We start from the raw sequence: 15,538 nt of genomic DNA, 5'->3' as shown, positions 1-15,538 counted from the left end.
GTACTGTGTGATTAAAAAATATGTCTTAGTCTGGGTAACTTTGGAAAATGAACTCTATTCTGTACAGGGGCCTTTTTTTTTAAGTTAGGCCAGTAAAAAGAATTTATTTGGGAAATGGGAGAAAGAACAGAGCTTACTGAGAAATGGGAGAGAAAGACAGAAATACACACTAAGATTTGGTGCAGGCTCCTCTAGGTAGAGAGAGCCCAGGTGCCATTTTTTTGGCCTTCATTTAGCCAGGATCAGTGCCTGTTGACATGGTGCAGGCTGATACATTCTTAAATGCTCTTATTCATTTTGAAAAGAAATGCATGCTTTTTAAATGCAATTTGGAAATACTGAAAATTAGAAAGAGGTAAAACTTACCCATAGTCCCACCATCCAAATATACTTTTCACATTTAGTGGTATTTCCTAATTCTTATTGTTCCTTTAGGTGGTTTTTATTTAAAAATACTTGGAATCATACTGATATACAATTTTTAATGGATTTATCATAAGTTGTTACTTAGAGAGTAAAAGAATAATTTTGTTTTTTTGAAAAATTAAAAAACAGAGAAAGGTTAAATAAAATCAAAACTTAAATTATTGCATCATATTCCATAGTATGGATGGTCCAGTGTTTAATTATTGCCCGTGGAAAATTACTTAGGTTTCTCCATATTCCGATATGCCACATGAATATCCCTAAATATTTTCTTTTTGTATGTGTGCATATAATTCTCTAGGAGAGATTTCTAGAAATGAAATTGCTGGTTGAAGGGTATGCACTTAAATTTTGGTAGATATTTCCAAACTGTCTTCCAAAAAGGCTGTGCCAATTTAAATTACTACCAATAGTGTCCCATTCTAATTTACATTTCCCTATTGGTGCACTGAAGCATCTTTTCACGTTTAATTATTCAGTTTTCATTTCTTATTTGTAAATTGCTCATATCCTTTTTCACTGAGTTACTTATTATTTTATTATTGAGTTACAGCTCTTTAAAATTCTATGTGAAAGAATAACGCAATCCCTACAGTTGTCAGATGGGGCTAGCCTGGAACTAATATCTAGGCCAAGGGGTTCTCTACTTAACAAACGATTTCAGAGAACACCACATCACACAGGGTTATTCTGTGACAGAGCAAGGCAAAAACATGACCCCTCTGTATTCGTGTGTGAGCACAGATTCAAAACAAGAACATTGTGCAAATCACAAAATGACCAAGCATCCCCCTGTCCCAAAGAACAAAAGGGCCTGCTACAGTTTTAATAATTATACCTGTAGCCACCATTCTATTCCTCCAACCCCCTGGATAATAAAGATAGCCTAACATAAAATTGCCCCTCTTTCCAACAATTCTCTCCCCAAAACACCTAAGGCAAACCCAAATCACAAAACAATCCCCTGCAACCTCTTCTTAATAAAATGGCCCACAGAGTTCCCCATGGTGTACAGTCTCCCTGGTTGTATGGTTGTAACAATAGATCCGACTTTACCTAGAGCTATGTTCCTGGTGGTCATTGGCTGGCGAGCACCAACATCTGGATGTTAATCCTTTGCTCTCATGCATGATAGTTATTTTTTTTAATTTCTTTTGCCTCCTCATAACCTTGTTTTGGTGTCAACTGTTATTGATAAATTCCTAATTTTATGTTGTTGATTTTGTCAGTCTTCTTTTCTTAGCTCTTATCATAAAATTCCTTGCTGCAGATAATAAAAAATATTATACTATATTTTCTTCCAACACTTTGGCTAATTTTTCTTTTTTTTTTTTGTTTAGCTCTTTAATCCATCTTGACTTTTTGTTTGTGGATTATGAGAGCTGACGTTTTTTTCCAAATCTAGGACATTTCAGAATTTAAGTCACATTCATCACTTTCTCTGGGCGGGTTTTCCTTCACTCTCTCCACCTCCACCTCAATTTAACCTGGGTTAGGCGTCCTTGCATTTATCACACATCACAACCATCATTCTTAAAAGTACCTTGCCTGAGAGCAAGGGCAGTGTTTTATGTATTAGTGTACCTCTGTGTCTAGCGTGTGGCCTACACAGTAGAGTTTAGTAAATAATTATTGATTGAGTGCCCTCCTTACTACGTTTCCTGCAGCGCAAGGGCCATATCTTATTCGGTGCACCTCTACCAGTGTTTGTTGATTTGAAACTGAAAGAAACCAGGGCTTTAGTCCACGGTCGTTGCCATGGTAATGGGGCGGGCTTTTCAGGCCGATAACATCAATTGTGCGCTACGATTGGCTGAAAAAAAATTGACTGCTAATCTCATGCTCCTTCGAAACCTTCTCCCCGCCTATAAAAAACTAAAATTATGTAAACTGCACGAATAATTTCCGTGCAGTTTCGCCAAAGCGCCTTCCCTGAACTCCGGCCCCTTCTTCCTGCCCTCAGGCTGCGGGGACGCACGCAGCGGACTTCTTTCCGGAAGGGACCACGGACAAGCGGCAGAGGGACGGTGCAGAGCCCCGGAGCCGGCCGCCAGGGTGCTGGAGGAGGGCTGGGCCCCTGGAATGGGTAAAAGTCTGACGTTACCGCCTTGTTGCACACCCGTCTCTCGGGCCCCAAAGGCTGAGTGAGTTTGGCGCGTCCTGTACCCCAGTTCCACGGACCGAGCTTTCCCATCTTGCGCTAACGGTGGAAAGAAGTTCTGGGATCGGAAGCGGCGCGGTAACTTATGGGAAATGTAGTCTCAGGGCCTCCGAGTCCCGCGTCTGAATTGGGGCCTGAGGGGCGACTTCCCAAAAAATGCAATCTCAGTCTTTTACTTCTGAAAGAAAAGGGTGTTGTGCCCATTTTCAATGACACATGGAAGAATGAGAAGTGGGAGGGAGGCGATAGACAATCTGGGGTATAATTCAGTAGCCTCTTTCATTATTTTCACCCTCCTGAAGAACTAACCCGACCTTCCATCTCTCCTTTAGCCTCATGAAACTGCTGCGGATTCCAGAATCTGGTTGAGGCTTTTGTTTTGCTCACCTAAACATTTGGGGAAAGGGAGGACCTTTTTGGGTTTTTTGTTTTCTTTCTTTTTGTTTGTTTCCCTGAAAGTGCTAACTGGAAGGCCCAAATAGGTGATGGCACTCACCACAGTGCTTGGCACAAAGAGACCAGTAGGTTTTTGATGTTTGTTGAATCTAATATGGTAAAGGGATCTTGGAGTAAAAGTGATTATCCACTGTGGGGGAGGGGCTTGTGAGGGAGGAATATTCAATGGGTCAGAGTATCTAAGTATCTAGCCTTGCTGGTTCCTCAACCCTTGCAGGAGATCTTGGCCAGCTCCCTACTTTTACAGAAGAGACACTTGAGATGAAGGATCCTGTCTAAAATCTCATTACTACGCAGCAGCAGCATTGAAACTAACACCCAGGGCTCTCCTGTGGTGTCTTAGTTTCCTAGGGCTGAATTTACCACAAACCGAGTGGTTTAAAACAACAGAAATTTATTGTCTCAGTTGTAGAGGTAAGCAGTGCAAAATCAAGGTGTTCACAGGGCCATGCTCCATGTGAAACCTGTGAATCCTTCCGTGTTCCATCTAGCTTCTGGTGTTTGCTGGCAGTCCTTGGTGATTCTTAGCTTGTAGATGAATCACTCCAATTTCTGCTTCCTCCATCTTCACATGGCCCTCTCTCCAGTGTCTGTCTCTGACTATGTATAAATTTCCGCTTCTGACACAGGCACCAGTCATATTAGAACAGGGCTCATACTAATCCAGTTTGGTCTCATCTGAATCCCATCTTCAAAGACCCTATTTCCAAATAAGGTCACATTCATGAAGCAGGGCTTAGGACCTGAGCATGCCCTTTAGGGGGAAACAGGTCAACCCATAGCATAGTTTACCTCCTGGCAAGCCAGTGAAGTGTACAGATAAACTTTGTACCTCTGAGGGTGAATAAAGGGTAGGGAGGCAGTGTCAGGGAAAGGTGTTGTCAGAATCTGGCCTTTCTGCCTGGATAGCTCCTTGGGAATCTGTCATATAGCTTGCCTATTCAGAGAGAGCTCTTCCTTCCTGCACAGCTCAGGAAGGAAGGGAAAACTGAATGTCCAATAACAATGAAGCCTGGGACCCATGAAATTGGTAAAATGGACATGTTTGGTTGTATCCTACAGTCCAGCCTAAACCATATTACCCGTTCCATTTCTCCTCCTCTGCTCCCACTTCCAACTCCTAATGATTATTATTGTTGGTACTAAACTAGCCCCTGGTATGGTAGAATTAAAGAATTTCATTCTTTCCTTCCTGAATCACTTTAAGGATTGGATTCCTAACTGAACAATGCTGAGCAGCATGGGAAATGGAAAGGGGAGAGGCCTTGGTCTTAGAAAGACCGGGATTCAAGTTCCAGCTCTATCATTGAGACTGACCTAAGCAGGTTACTTCTTTAAACTTTGTAATTACTCAAAATTAAATGTAGGGAACAATAATCCTTACTAATGAGGCTATGGTAGAGTACAAATGAGATACTGCAGTAAACCTCTCAACACATGGTAGAAGTGACATTTGATTCAAGGGTTTTGAACTTGACTTCTCTCAGATCCCCAAATTTCCCTGAATTGTAAGCAAAGAACTAGAAAAGAAAGAAGTATTTTGAGAAATTTCTGGGGGAAATCTTTTTCCCAGAGAATATAGTCAGCAGGAGTATGTAACAGAAATGTGGGATGCTGACATGTGGAGAGGATGATTTTTATTTTCCACAGAACTCCTATATGTACCAGGCTGGACTTCTGAAAGTCTGTATCTATTTTCTTAGAAGCTGGCCTCTCCCTGGCCTGCAGTTGCCGTCTGAACTAATTAATATCTCTGAATCCTACTCTAGAGCTAAATTCTGTTCAATGCCTGTAAAATGAAATTCACACTCCTTGTGGACCTACAGACCCTTCGTGACTACCTATATCTGGTACTACTCTCTACTTTGCTCTCCAGTCTAAAGTAGTGCAGCATTTATTATTTTCTGAATAATATACTGTTTATTTAGTGACTTGTTAATTGACTTCTTCCTCTCGAATCTATACACCATAAGAGAATGGGCTTGTCTGTGCTGTTCACTGCTAAATCCCCTTAATCTTAAAAAAAATACCTGGAACATAATAAATACAATGCTGAATGACAATTGTTTAAAGTTCTAGGAGAATCCAGTTGTCTAGATATCTACTTTTCACCACACCTGATCAATGGATAAAGGAGGTAGCCCACAAATATGACAGTGTGTGAGGACTCAGTCATGTCTTTCTTTCAGCAAGAGTGGAGGAGCAAAATATCTCTCTAAAGTAGAATTAAAAGGGCCTCCTGCAAGAGACCTGTGGAATTATTGTTTCACTGAATAATGATTTGGGTTGGATTTGTTCCTGAAGCAAGAGTTGACCATAATATGAAATTAATCAGAGTTAATAACCCATGAGTAGAAAAAGAATTACAGGAATTACTAGAAAAAACTGAAGAGTGATGCATTAATTAGGGGGAAGTCTGTGCCATTAGGAAGTTTCTGCTTCTGCCCACTCCTATCTTTCCTTGAGCATATTTGTTACCTTCCACTTGACTTCCAACTCTTTTGTTTGTTGCCTACTCTTTTCCTTTTAACTCAGTTCCCATCACTTCCATAAAACTCTTGGGTTATGAAGAAAGGTCAGTTTCTCTGTCAAACAGCATATGACTCAGGAAATACCACATTCCTGAAGTATTAAATCCCAAGTTTACTTACCTCTGTGTATTTTTAGATCTCTGTAGCTATTTGTCTTTTTATTATTTGAGAAAAATGAGGAATTTGTGAACAGGATATTACTAAGATTAGTGACTATCTCTTGTGGGAGAATCAGTGGTAAATTTTCCAGGATAGTTCCAATATTGGGACTTGTTTAATACTGATCTTTCTTCTGAAATTCCACTGGCCTATTCCTCACTGGCCTCATCCCAGCCCTAAAAGGGAGGAGAAGTGGCAGAATGAGGATTGTTAATAGTTGAGTCAGCATCTGAAAACTCCTAGGATATGGCTTTCTGGCAATTTCTGAGTTAGCAAATCTTTCTTAGGTTCAAGGCTTAAGTGAGGGTTCTCACTCCCCTCTGCTCCTTAATTCTAAGTTTTGGAACTTGCATTCACAGGGGTTCAGAAGGAAGGAGTTAGCTTGGCCCCAAGAGGACCCATGAGTCCACTTATCCAATCAGCAGATATATATACAAGAGGAAAATTCCCGATTGTTTCAATCAGGAAGAAAAGAAAAGTCCAAACTAGCAACAGCAATATTATTTTTTTCCTATAGCATTTTTGTATCAATAGCTATATGACAATGAAAGCTAAGCACCATTGAGCAAACAATATTTGATTATATCTTGTCTTCACTCAAGTGATGCCTTGCTTTCCCTTTAATATGTTTTATAAACATATCATGTTCTTATCATTTAAACAAATTATATGTGTCCCAAGACACAGCTTTATTTAAAGAATGTTCATTCCTTTTTATCATAACATTATAATTTTATTATGAAAACGCATCTATAAAATAAATGACGAGATTTCAATAACAGATGGAGGGGGTAGAATCCTACCTTATCCTTTGTGAAGTGCCATATACCAGCTGCATGATAATATGAATGACTCTATACCTTTCTCCAGAAAGGTATCCATAGAAATCCAAATATCATAGATTCCTTATTGTCTTGTGGGTTTCGTGAATATATTCTAATCGATGGTCAACTTTCATATCTGCCATTATCATCTTCTGATGCTGTCATTCTTTAATACTTCCTTAGTAGTCATTTTCAGTGCAGCTTTTAATTTCTTCAAGGTCTAAAAATTATATAATTTTATTCTAATTCTATTTCTGTATTCTAGTAGAGATCATGATATACATCTCCAGGTTTCGGATTTCTCAATTTAAAATGCCATACTGTCAAAATGAGACATTTAGCCTAATTCTCAGGGATGACCAAGATCTCAAACATTTCTCAATGACTTGCTATTGGAGTTAATGTTAGAAATATTTTAGTAATCAAAGAGACCATATAAAAGTCCACATTCTATAGATTTTGAAATAAGATTTTCCCATTCCTTCTAGTTATTAATTCTCCTTTTTTTTTTTTTTTTCTTTCAGAAAATAGCATCAGAATTAAAAGAAAAGTGATCTTCAGAAAAATTTTCAAGGGAAAGTGTTTTGGGCAAACTCAAGAGAACCTCCGCACCTTGTTTCAGAAGAGGTACCTCATTCAGAATTCTGCAGTGAGAATTAGGACTATGAGCCAAGAAGCTCTAAGAGGAAAAAAAGGTCCCTTTTGGTGTCCCTAGACCCCATCAAGGAGAATCAAGCAGGGGGAAATAAAGTTCTCTCAAAAGGAGATTCAGGGAATTCTTGCACCAACATTTACCTTACTCAGTTTTTTTTCATGAATCCCACCTGAGAGCTTTTCTGAGAACATCTTAAGTAACAATGATAAAAGCTTTTGAATGAAAATCAGAATTGAATCACTGACAGAAATCTCACATAGAAGAGATGAAAATCCCAGAACCACGTTAAATATCATTCACCAGTAGAGAGCCCAATCAGGAGAGAAAGCTTTTAATGTGATGCATGTGGAATAGGCACTAAGTATTAAAAGTGAAGAATATTTCAAGAGCTTCAAGCATCACTCAACATTAAGAAACTGTAGAATTTTAGCAAGGAGAGTGACCTCATAGGTATGTTGTGTATGAAATAGCATTCAATTGTTGCTTACCTTTTTTTATATACTGAAGAGCTCACACAGAAGAGAAACTTTGTACCTGTGATTTTTTTAGGAAAGGCCTTAGTAACCATTCATTATTATTGTACCACCAGGTAACACCTACTGGAAAAAAATACTACAAAAATGTGTTCTATATGAGAATGATAACTGCAATAAGTCAAAACTTAATTTGTATTGGGAGGAGATGCCTACAGCTCTGGTACTACTCGATGCCAGGTCCATGTGAGTAAATAGCTTCTTCTCATGCCTGAGACTAAGGAGGGAACTTTGTTGGGGCTTTTCCAAGACGCTTTTTCTTTAAAAGTGAGCAAAGACCTTCATTTTCTACACTGTTCCCATGTGGTTTATGCTTTACTTTCTCAGTTTTGGACCTGATGATGGGAACAAACGGTGACTGCTGACAACTCTATATATGAGAAAGACAAGTGGAGGCACTTGCTTGAACCCTTTGAATTTTCTGTCTTCCTCTCCATCTCCAAGGGTTGTGGCTTTGCTCAGCTACTGTTTTTCTGTTTGTGATGGAAACCCAGAGGAAGATAGTTGTCATCTGAGCTATTGACAATGCAGCTACTGGAGTTAGTGAATTTGAGATATGTAATTTTAGACTTCAACCAGGAAGAATGGACCCTGCTGGACATATCACAAAGAAAGCTATTTAGAGATGTGATGCTGGAGATTTCCAGTCATCCACTCTCAGTGGGATATCCAGTCTGAAAGTCAGTTGTATGTTCCCTATTGGAGCAAGGAGAGGAACTTTGGAGAGAAGGAATAACATTTCTCCAAAACTAGAGTTCAGGCAGGGAAAATGACCTTAAAAAATAAGAAAGAATAACCATATCATACATCTGCAGGACAAATACATCTATCATTATATCATTGGGAAGACAAAAGAAAGGTGACATTTCACCAGAGAAGAAGAAGCTGAACAGTACAGGACTTTGGGAGAAGAGCAAAGTGCTGCTTTCCTGTGGAACCTGCCTCAGAATCTAGTTGGCCACACTGTCTCCTACTTTGGTTCTGATTATATGTCTCCAGAAATTATCAATGGCACGAAAAGAGTTCACTTTCAAAGCAGTACTTTTGCTAGAGAAAGAAAGAGGCTCTGAGCTCTGAAGTACAGTGACAGCATCCTCAATAGAGACTTGGCATCATTTTCTTTCCCAATCTATATGGGTTCTGCATAGATTGCTTAGTGTTTGGACTGTTCAATAGTAAAACACCTGAAAAAGACTCTTGGCAGCAGAATATTAACAATGAAGCCACTGGAATCAGTGACCTTCAATGATGTGGCTATAGACTTCACCCAGGAAGAGTGGGCTTTACTGGACACAACCCAGAGAAAGCTGTTCAGAGATGTCATGTTGGAAAGTATCAATCATCTGGTGTCCGTAGAGTATCAGTTCTGCAAAGCAGATGTGATTTCCCAGTTGGAACAAGGAGAGGAACTGTGGAAAGAAGGATTAGGATATATCCAAGGCCAAAGTCCAGGCTGGGAAAATGACCATAAAAAACAGGAAATGATAACCATGCAACATATCTGCAAGAAGGACATATCCACCATACAGTCAAAGCAGATTTCTTACACTGGAGAGGATCCCTTTGAAAGTAATGATTTGGGAGATTTCACTCACAGCTCCACATTGACTCAGTATGTGCAAACTGACATGGGAAAGAAACTCTATATGAACAAACAATTTCAAAAAGCCCTCAATGACCAGTCATCCTTTAGTCAATATCAGCAAAGTCATATTAGAAGTAAATCATATGACTGTCACTTATGTGGAAAAGCCTTCAGAAGTAGTTCTGTCCTTAGACAACATGAGAAAACTCACACTGGAGAGAAACCATATGGCTGCCATCTATGTGGGAAAGACTTCACTAATTGTGCTAATTTTAGACGACATGAGAGAATTCACACTGGAGAGAAACCATATGTCTGCCATCTATGTGGGAAAGCCTTCAGTCAATCTTCCAACCTTAGGCAACATGAGAGAACTCACACAGGAGAGAAGCCATATGGTTGCCATTTATGTGGGAAAGACTTCAGTAACAGTGCTAACTTTAGGCGACATGAAAGAATTCACACTGGAGAGAAACCCTATGAATGTCATCTGTGTGGGAAAGCTTTTATTCAATGTTCTACCCTTAGGAAACATAAGAGAACTCACACTGGAGAGAAAACACATGAGTGTCATCTATGTGGGAAAGCCTTCAGTCAATATTATACACTTAGACAACATGAAAGAATTCATACTAGAGAGAAAATTTATGAATGCCATCTATGTGGGAAAGACTTCACTGATAGTTCTACCCTTAGACGACATGAGAGAATTCACACTGGAGAGAAACCATATGTCTGCCATCAATGTGGGAAATCCTTCAGTCAGTGTTGTACCCTTAGACGACATGAGAGAACTCACACTGGAGAGAAACCGTATGTTTGCCATCTATGTGGAAAAGCTTTTAGTCAATGTTTTCCCCTTAGGCAACATGAGAGGACTCACACTGGGGAGAAACCATATGAATGTCATCTCTGCGGGAAAGCCTTTAGACATTGTTCTGCTATTAGACGACATGAGAGAACTCACACTAAATATATTGTAAATATGGAAGAGGCTTCAGCCACTGCCCTAATCTTTAAAAAAATTAAAGAGCCCACACAGCAGTGCAATCCTATGTCAATGTAATCAATGCAAATGCCTTTATTTAAAATCTATCCTTAAACAACATGATTGTACTACCCTGGGAGAAACCCTGTGTCTCTAGTTACATATAGTTGATTTCATCTGAGCTCTGGCCCTGGTGTGCACAAAAATAGGTCAGGAGGAATAGCTCCTAAACCAGGAAACCAGAAAAAAAGTATTTATCAGAAGGAGGAAACTCTGGGAAACAACAGATAATTTTTGCTGGAGTTCTTAATGAAACAAATGTGGAAAATCTGTTACTTATAGAGAAAAGTTTGTAAAATATGTGAGGTTTCATATTGTATAAACCACTCTCTTTGTAAAGAATGAAGCAAAGTCTTCAGTGGTTTTGAATTCCTTCCTCATTGTTAAAGTTCTCATACTGAAGAAATGTTAACCATAAAATCAAAGTGAAAAAGCCTTCAACTGGAGCTCCCATCAGGAATATCAGATTGAGAAAAATATCTAATGAGACTGCTTTACCACACAATTCAACCATGAATTCAGAATTTTGCCCGATAACCCATTAATGAAAAAAATAAAAATGTATGATTGTGAAGTGAGCTGGAACTGTTGAATGCAAGTTTTTGTAATGGGTAGTTGGCAAGGATATTAAAGTTCTCTTCACTAGATTAGTACTTGCAAATATTTATGAAGTAAAAGCTGGTCTGAAAATTCTATTATGTTAGTCAACTTCTATTTTTTATACAACTCTAATAATTATGATGACTAGGTTGAATCAGAAAATAATTTTGAATATTAACTGAAAAATATACAACCCAAGACGAAGTGTCATAATTGTTAAGTAATGTTAACATGTATGTAAATAGCAATGACTAGAACATAGATAAATAAACAGATAACCTAAGAGTAGAAAAATAACACTATGTATCAAATATTTTGTAAATCTTATAAATTCCTCTATGAGAAAGGATATATTTGGGGTTTCAGTCTTAAATGCTCATATGAGTCCACTTTATAGTAGATAAAATTTTCATGAATGATTCATAGACTTCCCACAAAAATGTCTTCTTCCACACTACTCAAAACTCCATGGTGATTTTTCTCTTGGATCCCAGATGATCTAATCTGTTCTTTAAATGATTTCCCTGTAAGTATGTTCTTCTTTGCTAAATGTCCAAAGCAATATACCAGAAATTAGTTGGCTTTCACAAAGGCGATTTATTAACCTATGAGCTTACAGTTTTGAGACCATAAAAATATCCAAATCAAGGCATCATCAGAGATGATTTCTCCTCAAGCCACAGCTGCAGGCAGGCATATGGCAGCATCTGCTTGTCTCTCCCCTCTCCTCCAGATCTTGCTGCTTTCAGCTTCTGGCTAAAGTAACTTCCTCTTGGCTTCTGTGTTCCATTGGTTTTAGCTTCTGTCTTCCAGACCTTTTCTTTCAGATTCTGGGTTCCTCTCTCTTCACCTTTTTATGTGTCTGCAGCTTTCTATTCCTCCATTTATAAAGGACTCAACTAAGAGAATTAAGACCTACCCTGGGTCATGCAATCTAATCAGAGTCCCTTAACTGAAGTAATTTAACAAAAGGTCCCACCTCTAATAGATTTACATGCATAGGAAAGGGTTGGCCCTAAGGACATGAATTTATTGGGTTTACAAAAGCTCCAAATTAAAAGATCCAAGTTCAAACTTAAAAGAATTTAAGGCTATATTTGGGTAATGGGCCTTTCAAGAAAATATTTCATAATCATTTTGAGAGAGTTGAAATTTTCCTTCACTTTTCTGCCTTTGGTTTTATTATTTGACCCACTATTATTTACTTATAAGAATTTACCTTATCATTATTCTTGCACACATGTACCAAATGATATATGGACAAGGATATTCATTGCAGCATTGTAACAGTAAAATTTTGGGAAAAGCTCCAATATCTGTCAATAGAAGACTGGTTAAATATATTACAGCCATAGAAAGGAATACTCTTCAGCCATTAAGATAAATGGGCTAATATTTATGTAATCTAAAACTTTAAAAAATAAAATAGATACTTTTCTTAATTTATCTAATTTTATCTAATGAGGAAAGAGAATGGCACTATCATTGTTGATACTCTGTGATGGGTAAAAGTATATTAATTTTGTAGTCATTTTTACTTTTGTATATATTTAAAATTTTCCAAATAAAAAGTTAAAGACAAGATATTTGTAAAAGAGATACTGACAACTTGTATCCTTAATACATAAAGAATTCCTACAGATAAAAAAGATAAAGGCAGACAAGAAAAAAAGAGCAAAAGACTTGAATAGGGAAGTGAATGTGGCTCAAGCAATTGAGCTCCTACCTATCACACGGGAGGTCCCAGGCTCAGTTCCTGGTGCCTCCTGGAGAAGACAAGCAATAAAACGAGCTAGTGTGATGGACTGGTGCAGTGAGCTGACACAACAAGATGACACAACAAGGAAACACGGTAAGATATACAACAAAGCAGGGAGCAGAGGTAACTCAAGTGAATGAGTGTCTCTCCCACATGGGAGGTCCCAGGTTTGGTTCCCAGTGCCTCTGAAGAAGAAAACAAGCAGATACAGAGAGCAGACAGCGAGCTCAAATAATGGGGGGGGGGGGGAGGTGTATAAATAAAATAAATCTTTAAAAAAACAAAGACATTAGGCACTTCACTAAAGAAAATAAAATTTTCCAAAAATTATGATAAAGTGTTTATCTTCATTAGTCATAAAAGAAATGTAATAAATGCAAATTCCTGCACAAACCCACAGAATAGTTAAAATGCAAAAAGCAAAACAAATAATTCTTGGCAAAAAGGTAGAGCAACTGAAGCTGTCATACATAGCTGTTCAAAACTTAAAAGTTGAGCTTACACAGAACCCAGTGATTCCACTCCTAGATATATACCAAACAGAAATGCACACATGTTCAGTCAAAACTAAGAACAATCCAAATGATCATCGACAGTAGAATAAATTAATTACCGTATATTTTCACAATAAGATACTATACAGCAATGAAAATAGTCAAATCATAGCTACAAGCAACAGCATAGACAAATCACAAGGACTTAATTTTGAGTGAAAGAAGCAAGACATAAAAGGGTACATACTGATGATTTGATTCACATAAAGTTTAAAATGAATATATGGTGTTTGAAAGAAAAATTGTGGTTACCTTTTAGGGGTGAATAATTTGAAATGGACAGGAAGGGAATTCTGGAGTGCTGGTTATGTTCTTTTTCTTCTTGACCTTGGTGCTAGTTGTATAGGTGTTTCACTTAGTGAAAATTCTTAGAGCTGTACATTTATGATTTTTGCATTTTTATGTATGTGTTATATTTTAATAAAAGTTTACATTTTAAAAAGTGAAGAACAAATAGAATCCACTTAGTACTTAGATCTTAGTTTCTAATCCTATTCTCCAATTTTAAAAACAACAACAGAACTCTTAGGAGAAATGGCTGAACTAGGACTGGGGCAGGGAATACACAAGATAAGCCTCTAGTATCTTGTAATGCCAGAAAATAAGGTAGTGCTCAAACACACACACGCATACACACAGTGTAGGACATGTCACAGAACACAGAACTAACTGAAAGAGCTCCCAAAGGCCAAAGTTGAAACAATTTGAAGGAAAATGAAATACTGTTGGATTATATCCCAAAGTACAAAATATATATCCATGAGTCCATACTGACATTAATAAATGATTAAACAAATAAATGGGAAAATGATAGTTTATGTAGCTACTACACCCTAAAGGAGGTAAAGCATAACTACCTACTCTGTATGTGAGCCTCACATAGTCACTGCCTTCCAATGTGAACAGTATGGAACATGGGGCAGGGTGGGGGGAGCATCTTTACATGGAGAAACCTACCTCAGCCAGATGACCAAAGTCAATATCAACAGTAATAAGTCATGCTGATAGTTTGTACTCTTGATATATGATATGATAAAAATAGCACTTTATCTCTATGGTCCTCCTCTCAAAACCCATAACCCCAGTCTAGTTATGAGAGGGGAAAAAATCCCATTTGAGGGACATTCGACAAAACAGCTGACCAATATTTCTCAAAACTGATGGTTGTAAAAAAAAAATCAAACAAGCAGGAAAAGTCTGATAATATGCCACAACCAAAAGGAACCTAAGGAGACATGATAATTAAATGTAATGTGGTTTCTACATGGGATCTTGAAATAAGACATTAGGTCTTCCTGGGGAAATCTGAATAACATATGGACTTCAGTTAATAATAATGTATTGGTAATAATATTGGTTTATTAATTGTGACAAATGTACCATAATCATCAAAACTAAAAGTTTGTTCTTCAGAAATCTCAATAAAATCAAACTTTTAGGTAGACTGACACAAAAAAACATAACAGGACTCCAATTACTAAAATTAGAAATAAAAAGAGGTACATGGGTCAAATATATGATAAGCTGGAGGTAAGTATTTGTACAGGGAAGGGATAAAATGGGGGCATAGGGTTACCTTTGGGTGGACCTTTGCGGGCTTGAGGGGGTCTAGGGATGGGAGGATGGGTAATATTGCCCAAGAAATTGGGGGGAGGGGGGAGGAACATATGAACATAGGAGATTGTCAGGTATTTGGTTGAGACTATAATGCTGAAAAAACTTTTTCAAAAATATAACAAGGAAGGTTACCTGTTTAAGAAGCTTAAAGGGAATAATCTGATGCAGGACAGGCTTCTAGGGAGTGTGTGAGTGCTCATTTTGTCATAGTGAGTTATATTATTGGGTAGAGACCCATATAATGAGAGTGAAGGTATACCCACATCCTGGGGAGGACTGATGTTCTCAAATAGAGGGAATTGTATCTCTCAAGAGAAATGGTGGCTCCCAATGCATTAGGGCAGTCGAGCATATCAAGCCCTCAACATTGTTGCAAGTATCTCTGAACATGGCCCTTCAAGCAATGAAGATTGACTGTCACTGTGGGCCTGAGGGGAGGGGGAAAGAAGTACTGAATAGAAGGAATCAATGTAACAGTGTGGGCAATAGAAGTGTTCCATAAGATTATGCAAGGATGGATGTAAGACATGTAAAATTACACCAAAAATGTATAGGGGCCGATAGGCTAAAATGTAAATCATAATGTAAAACATAAGATAACTAAAAATTTAGAAAATTGTATAGTCTAAA

The 15,538-nt window shown here is 38.0% G+C and overlaps 1 pseudogene; it reads left to right on the top strand.

The window, feature by feature from the left end:
• The first annotated feature begins 2,241 nt into the window (after positions 1-2,241).
• Positions 2,242-12,575, top strand: LOC101428690 (zinc finger protein 596 pseudogene; annotated as a pseudogene).
• The last annotated feature ends 2,963 nt before the right edge of the window (positions 12,576-15,538 follow it).

This window comes from Dasypus novemcinctus, chromosome 12 (assembly GCF_030445035.2).
Source record: "Dasypus novemcinctus isolate mDasNov1 chromosome 12, mDasNov1.1.hap2, whole genome shotgun sequence".
Lineage (NCBI taxonomy): Eukaryota > Metazoa > Chordata > Mammalia > Cingulata > Dasypodidae > Dasypus > Dasypus novemcinctus.
Note: the sequence above shows the minus strand (reverse complement) of the source record. Positions and strands in the feature narration are given on the sequence as shown.